This window comes from Vicia villosa, linkage group LG2, assembly GCF_029867415.1.
Source record: "Vicia villosa cultivar HV-30 ecotype Madison, WI linkage group LG2, Vvil1.0, whole genome shotgun sequence".
Lineage (NCBI taxonomy): Eukaryota > Viridiplantae > Streptophyta > Magnoliopsida > Fabales > Fabaceae > Vicia > Vicia villosa.
In genome coordinates, this window is record NC_081181.1 from 10,242,111 (window position 1) to 10,256,648 (window position 14,538).

The window sequence follows — 14,538 nt, forward strand, 5'->3', positions numbered from 1 at the left end:
TTTGAGGTGGTCTCTCCAGATGTCTCTACCACCAAGCATATTCCTGCTACTCCAACTACAGCTATGGCTTCTCTCAAAGATGCCAAAGCCATGATTGAACAGGGTGATTGCACAATATGGGGACAGCTTCCCGATATACCCTACAAATCTGACAAGCTAGGTCTGGGCTATGATAGTGAAAATCAAAAGAATGATCAAAGTCCTTGTTCTGGAGGATTAATGTCACACTTCGTCAGCCAAGAAGTAAACGCTATTGAAGATGAAGGAGTGTTCTTGAACCATATCATTCAGCCATATCCAGATGAAATTCCACCAATTTCCATGGGAATGTGGGATGCTGTTGGAGAACCAAACGGCGGGTATAATTATCAGTATGCCGAACCTCAGAATTCTTATATTGCTATGGAGGACCTTACCCCGACTGGATGGGGTGATGAAGTTGGAAATGATCAAATTTTCACAAGTCCCGCCACTGAGCAATATCAAAATCCACCCAAAGAAGTATGGGACACGCTAGGAGAACCCAGCGGCAAATATGACTATATGGTGAAATATTCCGCTCCTCCGAGCTCACAAATTGCCATGGAGGACATTGTCCCAACTGGATGGGATGAACATTACGATGACAATTTCGCTCTTGAAAAAGCCAGAGAAATACCAAATAACGAGGGTTGCTTTCTGTCAGCATACACTCCTCATCAAGATGCACAAGTCTCTATTCAAAACATCATCCCGACTTCATGGGACGGCCTTATCGAGCATCTCGCTCAGCCAACAGAGATATCTCAGCCTGGGCTCTCGTATCCAGCAGAGTATATCCCTTATCCCGAAGGATCACCGACTCATTTTCCCACTAATGAAATCAATGCTGTGGAAGATGAAAAAGACAACTGCAACTGGAACAGCTGGGTACCCCCTGCTCACAACAGTGGACTGAACAACTGGAAAGCTGAGGATGTGATCTCCTTTGACCAGGAGTAAATGCCATTTCCTGTTTTCTTTGTGTATAATGTGCAAAGATAAAAGTGGTTCCTGAACAATCGAACCATGAGCTTGAAAGCCGTGTGCCTTAGCACACTGGTCCTTCTATAAGGGCTTATCATATCATGATCATGTGCATTCAATAAAATCATGGGACGCTTGCATATTTAAAATTTGTGATCCTTTTTCCTTCTTTCTTCGCTTTCTAATAGCTATGTTTTTTCTTCACACACACTCACATAATTAACATGCAGATTCACATACACTCTGGATCCAGTCAACAACGATTCTGCTATTGCCCGTCATGACTTTGAAAATCCGATCTACCAAACTGAGGATGAAAGTGAGGAAGATTGTGAAGTGCCAAGAGAACTTGCAAGGCTGCTAGAACAAGAAGACAAGGCCATACAGCCTCACGAGGAGCCAATTGAGGTCATCAACTTGGGCAGCAACGAAGAAAAGAAAGAAGTCAAAATAGGGGCTGATTTAGAACACAGCGTCAAGCAAAGACTGATTCAAATGCTGCGAGACTACGTCGAGATATTCGCCTGGTCCTATGAGGATATGCCAGGCCTTGACACGGACATCGTAGTTCATCGCCTACCAATCAAAGAAGGTAGCACTCCAGTCAAACAGAAACTACGAAGGAGTAGGCCTGATATGTCAAAAAAGATCAAAGACGAGGTTGAAAAACAATTCAATGCCGGATTCCTAAAAGTTGTAAGTTATCCTCCATGGATAGCTAACATCGTCCCTGTACCTAAAAAAGACGGGAAAGTCAGAATGTGCGTGGACTACAGAGATCTAAACCGGGCAAGCCCCAAAGATGATTTCCCTTTACCACACATCGATGTATTGGTTGACAATACCGCACAATGCAAGGTATTCTCCTTTATGGACGGATTCTCAGGGTACAATCAAATCAAGATGGCACCCGAAGACATGGAAAAAACAACCTTCACAACACCCTGAGGAACCTTTTGTTACAAAGTAATGCCCTTTGGTCTGAAAAACGCAGGAGCCACCTATCAACGTGCAATGGTAGCACTATTTCATGATATGATCGATGACATGATTGCAAAATCCAACACCGAGGAAAAACCATGGTTCCATGAGGTAAAAAGATATCTCGAAGCTCAGGAGTACCCTGAAGGGGCATCCATTAATGACAGAAAGTTTCTAAGGAGATTTGCTGCCAAATTCTTTCTAAGCAATGGAACCCTATACAAACGCAACCATGACTCGACTTTACTTCGCTGTGTAAACAAGGAGGAAGCAGAACAGATCATGGAAGAAATACACAATGGTGCCTTCGGTACTCATTCCAGTGGACATACAATGGCTAAAAAGATCCTTAGAGCAGGTTATTACTGGTCTACCATGGAAACAGACTGCCATCATCACTCCCGAACATGTCACAAATATACGCTGACAAAGTACATGTACCTCCAGTTCCATTAAGCGTCCTGACGGCTCCTTGGCCTTTTGCAATGTGGGGTATTGATATGATTGGAGAAATCAAACCTACTGCCTCCAACGGACATCGCTTTATCCTGGTCGCTATTGACTACTTCACAAAGTGGGTAGAAGCAGCTTCATTTGCTTCTGTCACCAAAAATGTGGTAGCCCGGTTCGTCAAATACAATCTCATTTGTCGGTACGGCATCCCTGAACGGATTATCACGGACAATGGCACAAATCTAAGCAACAGAATGATTACTGAACTTTGCACACAGTTCAAGATCAAACATCATAATTCTTCTCCATATCGACCAAAGATGAACGGCGCGGTGGAAGCTGCCAACAAGAACATCAAGAAAATCATACAAAAAATGACAGTAACTTACAGAGACTGGCATGAGATGTTGCCTTTTGCTCTTCATGGTTATCGCACATCTGCGCGTACTTCGACAGGGGCAACTCCATTCTCCTTAGTCTATGGTATGGAGGCAGTTCTTCCAATTGAAATTCAGATTCCTTCCCTAAGGATTATGAAAGAAGCCAATCTAGACGAAGACGATTGGATTCAAACACGGTTGGACCAGATAAACTTGATTGATGAGAAAAGGCTCGCAGCTATTTGTCATGGTCAGCTATACCAAAAGCGTATGATCAAAGCCTTCAACAAAAAAGTCAAAAGTCAAGCATACCAAACTGGTGGCTTGGTTGTCAAACGCATCATCTTACCACAAGGTGATCCCAGAGGCAAATGGACTCCCACCTACGAGGGACCATTCATAATCAAGAAAATATTCTCCGGCGGCGCCATGTTGCTTACCACCACGGCTGGCAAGGATTTCCCACACCCTGTGAATGCTGACATAGTCAAAAAATACTTCTCTTAAAAAAGAAAAAAAAACAGCTCGCTAAGTTGAAAACCTGAAAGGGCAACTTAGGCAACAAAAAAAAATGAGCGTCTCGGTGGATTGAAAACCCGAAAGGGCGGTCCAGGCAAAAATTAGAGACTAAACAAATACTATCCCGGTAGGCTGAAAACTTGAAAGGGCGGCCTAGGCAAAAGTTAGGGAATGAAGCATACAACTGTGTTCCGTTCAGCTGCCTACTCACCATCAAGATTCAACACCTCAAAGACACCGATCAGTCTAATCACTTTCTTCCAACAAGTGAGGGATGAGATGCTCGAAGACAGATTGGCAATAGCAGAGTTGAAACTTGACTGGATCATTTTCACATAGCTATTTATCTTCATAAATATTTCTGACAGTTTCCTACTTCTAGGATTGTTGTCTCCCTGTGCTAACCCGCCTATCATGGCACTTTTCAATGCAGCTCTTTCAAAAATCACTATTTTCACTTTTTCTGTTTTAAATACGTAAGCGTCCCAATGATAATTTTGAATGAACATATGCATTTGAATATGATTGATGTTTACCAGGAAAAACAGGAATGGCATTCAGGAAATGTCCCGATCATCTGGACATCATTCCATCAGAAGGAAATCACCAAGAGAAACGCATTTCTCAGCAAATTCCTCAAAAAGATTTTCTCTTCAAAAGAAGTCTTATTCCCCAGCAGGGTTGTTCCAGATTACTATCTTCAGAAGGTGTGATCCCCGCGCCCGGACTTGGTCAGATAGTGCATCGGAGGATTATGCATCTTCCTCATTCCCATTTGAAAGGGCATCAGAACTTCCAGTTACCTTTGGTTCCCCAAGCAGTAGTCAAAGATCCTTCAACGGGATACCCGGGTTCTCAAAGAATTTCCCCAGACGAGGGTACTCAAGCAAGACAAAAGATCATCAACGATCACAATACATTCATGTCCAGCTGACTAGTGGGAATTTATTTTTCCAATTAGAAGCTTGACACGCATCACATTCACATTCATACATTCATACATTCATACATTCATACATCATATTCATACATCATGCATCATGCGCATATTCATACACAACGTAACATGCATATTTCTCCGGGAATATCTCACATTTACATGCATCATAAACATTGCATATCACTAACTTGATTTTTCAGGTAGGCAGATATCTTCAACAAAGATGTTCTCAATCACATGCCGTGTTCACCTGAATTCCATGAACGGTTCTCTCAGATATAATCAAGCCGAAGATTCATTCTGATCACTTACCAACTCAAAAACAGACGTCACAGATCTAAAGCGATACCTCAGACGGTTCCAAAACGATCTAGCATTGCAGATCTAAAGCGATACCTCAGACGGTTCCAGAACGATTTAACATTGCTGATCTAAAGCGATACCTCAGACGGTTCCACAATGATCAACTTCCAAAATCTAAAAAAACTTTGGACAAGTTCCGTAACGATTATCTTCCAAGACTTAAAGCGGTAACCTTGGACGGTTCCGAAACAGTCAACACAAAGACTTTCAAATCCTTCATCAAGATATAATCAAGGGATTCATGCTGATGAACAAACCATCAACACATTTACCAGGTGGCATCTGAAAGCCCATCTCAGGTAATGTTTCAATCTGCCAACAACATTTCGCAGACGACATTCAAATGCAACTTCCAACATCTCTTCTGATCAAGGTAAGTGCAAATTTTCAGGGCATCTAAATATTCAATCATCTTCTACCTTCAGATTTCATACAATCTCTTCAGGTTTAAGAAGATTGAATAGGGGCAACTGTTATAACCCAAAATTTGCCCACATATTTTTCAAGAAAACTCCAATCTGAAAATTAAGGGTCTCATATAATCATGGATTTTTATTTCAACAAATATCCTGACATATGAAATACTTAGTTTTTAGAATCTTTCTTATACAGTAATTTGGCTTGCAGTTGAATTTATTCTTACGCAAACACCAAAAACTGTTTATTACTTCACACATGCTATTTATTTATTTACAGATAAATAGTACTGACACAATTGGTACAGAGTTAAATCTTTTTGCAGGCGCAGAATCAGGAAACTCAGACTGTACTGGTAACAAGTAGATTATTATTATCTTTTGTTTCCCACTAATTTTTGTACTATATTCCATTATTTGCAAAAATCTTTTCAAATCTCTTTTTCAAAAATCAAATCTCTCCTTTTCCAACACTATCATACACTTTCTTTCAAATCTTACTTCCACTCAAATTTTCCTTTTGTACGGAATCACATCATTCCCCAACGTCTCTTTCCTTCTTTCCATTCTATAAATACCTCTCATTTTCTTCCATAAAATCTCACATCAAATTCCAATTCATCTTTCAAATTCCTATCTTCATAATCCATCCTTTCTCTTCTTCCCTGACAAGAATGGCAAAGTGGATAGAGACACTGTTTCTTACAGTCATCACCATTACTACGGTGATCATGACTTTCTTCTGCCTGCACAGTCCTGAGGAGTGTGGACCTGCAATGGTTGCACTCCCAATCATCTACATGTTATTGTTCATAGCATGGGTCATTAATCGTCATTCTTAAAATTTGCCGTATTTCTTATTTCTTAAATGTACCGTTTATTCGTCGTACTGTTCAATATAGTATGTAATATTTGTACTGTCAGTATTAAATGTTGTACTATTTGTCATAATATTGCTTAGTTACTAAGATAATATTTTGTGTGTTTTCTGCCAGTCAAATATTCCTATTTCTGTGCATTAAATGATTTTCAGGGTTATTATCGGTAATTTTGCCCGCATACCGTAAATATTAGTTATTTATTATGTCTGTGTTTTTTCTAACAAGTCATGTAAATAAACTTTCATTTTTCACATAAAACAAAAACAAAAAAAAACAACAAAAAAGAAAATTAACTTTGACTGTTGATTTTTTCACTCTAACTGCTACACCAATACCTGGACAGTCAGTTGACAGCCAAACTGCTGGCAGTACAATTCTCAGTGTTTTGTACCATCAACCAAATCAATCTTTCACAAATCAAAATTCCAAGATTTTTGTTCTAGAAGTCTTCTGAATATCACGCGATTAGCAGAGACTCAACACTGCACAAAAATCAGGTACGCTTAACTGTCTCCTACACAAACAGTCCCTAATCAGGGTTTTTCTTGTTTTTACAGGAGCAACAAGTTTTTGAGAGCTCAAATGGATTTCATACACATCCATATATCTCAAAGTACCATCATACAAATTTTCAAACTTCAATTCACTCAGACGCACCGTCGGCAGCTCAAACAGTCAACAGACGACCCGTTTGACCAAAAAAGTCAACAGACAGTCAAAAATGAAATTTTTTGTCAAAGTCCATATTTTGTCAAAGGATTCATCATTTGATCATTGGATGATCATAATTCATCAAGGAAAGATCAAAAATCAACAAAACCCTAAGATTCAAAATTAGGGTTTTTGCCTGAAAAGTCAACTCAACTTTGACTGATCATAACTCTCTCATCCTTCATCCAAAAAATTCAAACCAAAGCTTGTTTTGAAGGAAATTCAATTATCTTTCAAATGCCATTGATCCCATGGTCATTGGATTCACCATTTGAAAAATATGATCAAAGACATTACAGGTCATTTTCAAAGTCAACAAAAAGACACTTTTTTCAAAAGGACACACAAGGAGCTTCAAAAATCATTTTGACATGAGACCAAAGACATTGGTTAGAGGACTCTTTGAGGTTTCTAAAAAGTGCAAGATCTCCTTCATATGACAAAAATTGAAGGATTTACACCTTGTTGAAGTTGGCTAAATTTTGGGAAAATACATGAAATCAACATTGCTCAAAAATGCATTTTTTCCAAAAGGGGCCAAGTTTTCAGCATTCAAACATCATTTCCATGATGATATGGGCCTCCCACGACCAAGACTAAGCCCACATCATTTTTTATCTATTTTTGGCATATTTTTATCTTATTTTAAGATTAAAATAAAAAAGAAAATGAAATGGATAAAGAATAGCTTGTATTCCAAGCAAGACTCATTCCACTTTGTCCCAAAGCAAAGTACAGCAGAGGAGAAGAAGAAAATCAAGCCATGGTGGCTTAAAGACAAAGCTACCAATGTTGAAAAAGTCAAGATTCCAAAAAAACTCATCAATGCTTTTGGCTTAGTTTCTAAGCACTCTAATGCTTATAAATAGGCTATAGCACTTCAGTAATAATAGAGACAGAGATAGAGGGCAAAACTCTTGTTTGTAACACACTTTTAATCTCTCAAAATATTCAAAGAATTTTGAAATTCGAATTCCAAATTTAAGTCACTTTCCATTCAAACTAAACACTCAAACACGTTCCTTGAACATCACTGAAACTATCCCAATCAATTACAAGCCTTGAAGCTCACTGAATCGAGCTACACAGGTCAAAATTTGTTCAAACTAAAATCAATTCGTATCTGGTTATTCACACATGTTTAACAAGATGTAGACATACTATTGAGTTTGGTTTGAGGTGTAGATCATTTCTGGAAACTTAATTAAAGTTTGGACACGTATAAACGAAACTACCATTTTAGGGTTCATAGCTTCAAAATTAGGGCTTTCCAAATTAGGCAAAATTAGAGGTTCTAATTAGTACCATTGAATTCGCATGGACCAAACGAATTGAACTGATAGGTCGCGCCAAGTTTATGTGTACGTTTGACCCTATTCGCTATTTTGCAGGTTTAGTAAGTAACCAATTACAGCGCTTTTGGTAAGAAAGCGCTATTAAAAGTCTTGTCTGAAGGTTGAAGACGAAGACGTGTCACCCCCCTATTGGTTCTGACGCGCGCGTTTTTTTGAATATAACCCTTGGTTTCAGTGTTTTGTAGGCGTGTCATAAGTGATGTTCCCTCACCATCTGGACCATTTGATCTCATTTATGACTCATCCAACGCTCCAGATCACGCGTGCACATCATACTCCCTCATAAATTTCCACACAGGATCAGTATCCTTTTATTTCTATTTTATTTTCTATTTTATTTAATTTCTTTGTTAAATTAATTAAAAATAGTTTTAAAAATCCAAAAAATACACAAAAAATATTTTTAGACTTCTAAAATAATATACTATTTTCTGAAATAAAAATATTTTATTTTTCTTCAAAATTTCAATATTTTGCATAATTAATTAGTATATATTTATATATTTGCTTTTTAATTATTCTAACCAATCAAAAAATCCCAAAAAAAATTGTTCTTTATATAAAATATTGTTTATATATTATAAACTAATTTTGTACATATTTTGAATAATTTTATATTTGAGTTTTAATTATTTGTATAATTATTTACATAATTATGTTTTAATTAACTTAAATCAATTTCAAATCAATTTCCAAAAATTCCAAAAAAATTAGTTTTGTTTTAAAATTAATTAACAAATATTTTGTATATAGTTTGAACTTAATTTCTAGGTTTAAATCTATTTTCATCTTTTTCTTCATTTTAATTTAATTAATCATGCATTAATTATAATTAAAATCAATCATAACAAAAATCCAAAAACATGCCTTTTATTTTTTCTTGCAATTTAAATTCCTAGATAAATGTATAGGATGTCAAATTCATGTAAATAGGCTAGTTTACATTTCCCGCACAATCGATGTAATAGCGTAGATTTACTTTCCGCACTTTACATTTCCGCACTTTAATTTCCAGCAAATATAAACTGCGTGTATGTCAAAGATAAAATTGAACCGTTAGATCACTAACTTCAAAGATAAATATCTGAATCCAATCACAATCACACTTGCACCTCTTAAGGTAATCCCTTCTCATTCTTTCAAAATCAAAGTCAAATTCTACTGTTTTGAGTACAAAATCGAACCTTGCTTTTATATCCGGTGAAAGGATAGATTTTTAAAGGAAATAGGATAAAGACCTTACAACTCAGGGTAGACCTCCTAGTTTGCTTGCTCAAATCAAAACAAACAAAATTCTCATACACTGTTGATTTTTCAAAACTTTCAAAAAAGACAATACTTTGTATACATCCAAACACGGATTATTACAAAGTTAACGTTCTTTTCAAAACATCTTTCGAAAGATAAACAAGCATTTTGTATACATCCACACACGGATCATTACAAAATTCAATTTACAAAGGTATTTGAAACCACATATGAGCAATTTCAGAGCAATTGAAAAGTGATCAAAAAACAAGTGAGCTAAGCAAACTTAAGAGCCCATGGATAACCATGGATACAAAGGGTGCTAACACCTTCCCTTTGTATAACCTACCCCCTTACCCAGAATTTCTTAAAGGTCTTTTTTCTGTGTCTTTTATAAACCTTTCCTTAATTGGATAAAATAAAAGGTCGGTGGCGACTCTGTGAATTTTCAAAATGCGAAAGCATTAAGCGACAAAAAAGAGTCAATTCACGTATCTCTACAGATCAGAGGTATGGCCCGGTATTAAAAAAAATCGGAGGTCCACACTAACCATTGTAATCTGTTGGATTAGTGGATTAAATCCTCAGTTGAGGTAAATCACTCTAAGGGGGTGGTCTGGAGTAGTTTGGTTAACAATGAACCAGGATAAAAATCATTGTGTTGATTGTTTTTATCTTCTAAGTTTTTCTATCCTTCATAACGAGCTTCGTGACTTTTATGTAGTATAGCACACAAAAATCTTCAAAACGACCAAAATTTGCAAGTTTGAGGAGCTTTGTGACTTTTATGTAGTATATAACACACAAAAATCTTTAAAAAGACCAAAATTTGCAAGTTTAACGAAATTCGTGACTTTTTGTAGTATAACACACGAAAACTTCAAAAATATCAATGTATGCTAGTTAAACGAACTTCGTGTATTTTATGTAGTATAGCACACGAAAATCTTCAAAAATACCTGAGTTTGCAAATTTAACGATATTCGTTAATTTTATGTAATATAGCAATAAAAATTCTTCAAAAAGACCAAATTTATGCAAGTTTGACGAACTTCATCCCATTTATGTAGTATAGCACACAAAAATATTGCAAAATACCAAAGCTTACAAATTTAATGAACTTCGTGAATTAGCATACAAAAATCTTCAAAAATACCAAATTTTACAAGTTTGTCGAACTTCGTGACTTTTATGTAGTATAGCACACAAAAATCTTCAAAACGACCAAAATTTGCAAGTTTGAGGTGCTTCATGACTTTAATGTAGTATAACACACAAAAATATTTTAAAACACCAAAATTTTCAAGTTTAACGAATTTTGTGACCTTTATGTAGTATAGCACACTAAAATCTTTCAAAATATCAATGTATGCTAGTTTAACGAACTTCGTGTATTTTATGTATTATAGCGCCCGTAAGTCTTCCAAAATACCAAAGTTTGCAAATTTAACGAACTTCGTTAATTTTATGTAGTATAGCACACAAAATTCTTCAAAAAGACCAAAGTTATGCAAGTTTGACGAACTTCATGACTTTTATGTAGTATACCACACGAAAATCTTGCAAAATACCAAAGTTTAAAAATTTAATGAACTTCTTGAATTAGCACACAAAAATCTTCAAAAATACCAATTTTTGCAAGTTTAACGAACTTCGTGACTTCTATATAGTATGAACACAGAAATCTTCAAAAAGACCAAATTTTGTAAGTTTGACGAAATTCGTCACTTTTATGTAGTAAACACACGGAAATCTTCAAAAAGACCAAAATTTGTTAGTTTAATAAATTCCGTGACTTTTCTATAGTAATATCTATGTAAGAAAGTTTAACAAAACTCGTGTATTTTATGTAGTATATCACTCGAAAATCTTCCAAAATACCAAAGTTTGCAAATTTAACGAACTTCGTGACTTTTATGTTGTATAGCACACGGAAATCTTCAAAAAAACCAAATTTTGTAAGTTTAACGAACTTCATGAATTTTATGTTGTATAGGACACAATAATATTCAAAAAGACCAAATTTTGCAAGTTTGATGAATTTCGTGACTTTTATGTAGTATAGCACACAAAAATCTTCAAATAGACCAAATTTTATAAGTTTGACATACTTCGTGACTTTTGTGTTGTAAAACATACAGAAATCTTCAAAAAGACCAAAATTTGCTAGTTTAACAAATTTCGTGACTTTTATGTAGTAATATCTATGTAAGCAAGTTTACGAAATTCGTGTATTTCATGAAGTATAGCACTAGAAAATCTTCCAAAATACCAAATTTTGCAAATTTAACGAACTTTGGGAATTTTATATAGTCTAGCACACAAAAATTTTCAAAAAGACCAAAATTTGCAATTTTGACGAGCTTCGTGACTTTCATATAGTATAACACATAAAAATCTTTAAAAAGACCAAAATATGCAAGTTTAACAAACGTCGTGTATTTTATGTATTACAACACAAAAAATCTACCAAAATATAAAAGTTTGCAAATTTAACGAACTTCGTGAACTTTATGTAGTATAGCAAAAAAAAATCGTCAAAAAGACCAAAATTAGCAAGTTTAACGTTAGAATCTACAAAAGGCAAAGTCAGTAAAAGCAGCAAAAGCAAGGCTTGAGGTAGTTGACAAAAGTCTGAAACATTAAATGCATCGTTGTACTATTCACGCGAAGCATTAAATGCTCCCAACTGTCATTTGCTCTCAACGCCTATAAATAGAAGTTCCGATCAGAAGCAAAATAGAACACTTGCGCAAACATACAAAATTGCTGTCAAATTCAAAAGCTTACGAACTTCATCTTCAACCTCACAAACTCTTGTAATATTTAGTGAGTGTTAAGTTTAGAACTTAAGAGAAATATCACAGTTGTGATTACAGATTTATTAGAACCATTCAAACTCTTGTAAACTTTTTTTACATTGATTGTAAAAGATTTCTTAAAGTGATCAAGTTGTGATCAACATACTCTAGAAGACTTAGAGTGTTTCTAAGTGGCTAACCATTGTAATCTGTTGGATTAGTGGATTAAATCCTCAGTTGAGGTAAATCACTCTAACCCGGTTCACCTTCTGAATAAGGGTACCTCCAGTCCACCTTCCTCAGGTGATTTTCCTCTCAACAAAGGTCTTAATCCACTATAACCAAACTTGATTACACCTGCACGATCCTCTGTCGTGACTAACAACCTGCACAGCCAACTGCTGTGACTCACCCTGCATAAGCTACCCGCAAGTGACTAACCCCTAAATGACTGGACCGTTCAGTGATCCCATCTGGATATAATGTTCATCAATCTAGTAAACTACACAGCTACCTGATGTGACTAACTGCAATGGACTGTTCAGTGATCTGATCCACATATATAACATCCATTGACTCCTAGACTTCTGACCATCACTTTGTCTCCAAGAGAATTTCCACAATGACCACCAGCATAGTCTTCTTAAGCTTCTGACCTTTACTTGGTCGCTCAAGGCATCATCCCCAATTAAATTGGTTTTAGTACAATGCTTCTTATCAAGCAAATATTCTAGTTACAAACTACATGACAAGTAATCACTTTTAAGTGAATAATCATTGAGTTCTTCTTGTATGCTTCTTCTGATGAGATCCATTGCTTGGTATGAGTAGGTAGAGTATGAAAGTTAGCCTCAGTTGTTGAGAGCTTTTTCACGTTGGTCTTCATCTTTAATTCTTCTTTAAAAGCAAATTGTGAACATAGTATCTATTCAGCAATGCCTTTTGTTTTGATTTGCCTCTTCTCTTTAAGTAGATAAAGAACAACAGTTATTTTTCAAGATTGCTTCTTGTTTTGATCTTATATTCCTCTCTTCAAACAGATTAAGAACAACAGTTCTTATTCAAGGTTGCTTCTTGTTTTGATCTTCTATTCTTCTCTTCAAGCAGATTAAGAACAACAGTTCTTATTCAAGGTTGCTTCTTGTTTTGATCTTCTATTCTTCTCTTCAAGAAGATTAAGAACAACAGTTCTTATTCAAGGTTACTTCTTATTTTGATCTTCTATTCTTCTCTTTAAGTAGATTAAGAACAACAATTCTTATAGTTTATGCAAAGATAGTGTTTCAGATAGCTTCTGTTTAAGCTTACAATCATGCTTCAAGTGCGTAATTGGAATATTTTTATGAAGAAGTTTGCTTTGACAGCCACGTTGGATGGTTTCAAAAAGGCTTCGAGCGGGAAGAGTTTGAAATTTAAACTTGCGTCTGTTCGTCAGGAGAACACGTGGTATCATCAGAATATCCTTTCGTATGAAATATCGAACGTGGCACTCATCTGTGAAGAGACCGCTAGGGTCGAATCATTATAAATAGGAATCTTAGGTTATATGATTGGGGTGTTTTTCACATTGTATACAAAAATCACTCAAATACTCGAAGTACCGGCACGAGAGAAAAGATTCTATTGATCATGTATGTATGAAAACACCATTGTTTTGTTTGCTCTAAAGTCATTTATAGTTTCATTAATTCCAGTCTTTCGCCATTTACTTTTCTTTACTTCAATCAGACCCTTTTACATTTTGTCAATGCCTTTACTTTCCTACACTTTACAATATTTACAACCCTTTTAGATTCAACTTTTACACATTACCTAGTACTTTACAGTCGAAGGTTTATTCCAATTCTTAGAAAATACTTAGTTTCTTTTTTAGAAGAATCTTGTTCTTATTCATAAATCAGAAACATAACCACTTATAAAATGAACTTAGAGAAAACTAAAACTTTGACACACATGTCCTAGGATCAATCTAGTCGATCCTGTAAGTTACCAAATTACACAGTTTGAAAGACTAGCGGTTGTTTGTCAGAAATTACTGGTAAACAGTTATACAACTGTTCTTCTATTTCAAACTTTTCCAATCAACACATGTATTAGAAAGTTATAGCAAAAAACTTGCGGGCAAAAACTGCCCATGGCCGCCTCAGCCCGCTTTTTTAAGCGGGTTAGGCGGGGCATGCCAACTTAAGGTACCGAGTCGAAAACGTCAGCCCAGCCCGCCCAAGTTGATTTTCAAATTTATGATCTTACACACTTAAATAAATGTTAGTATCCCCAAATATTCATTAATTACTTTGTTATCAGCAAAACCCAAGTGATATGATGTTATATGTAGTTTATGCTATGTTTTGATGATTTTGTTGTATCTTATAAGTTGTTTAAGGTTTGTTATTGATGAATGTTTTTGTTAATGTTTAGTTAAAAGATGAGTTTATTATATCTTATGTGGTTTAAGTGTTTTTCCAACCCCTTACCGAATATATAA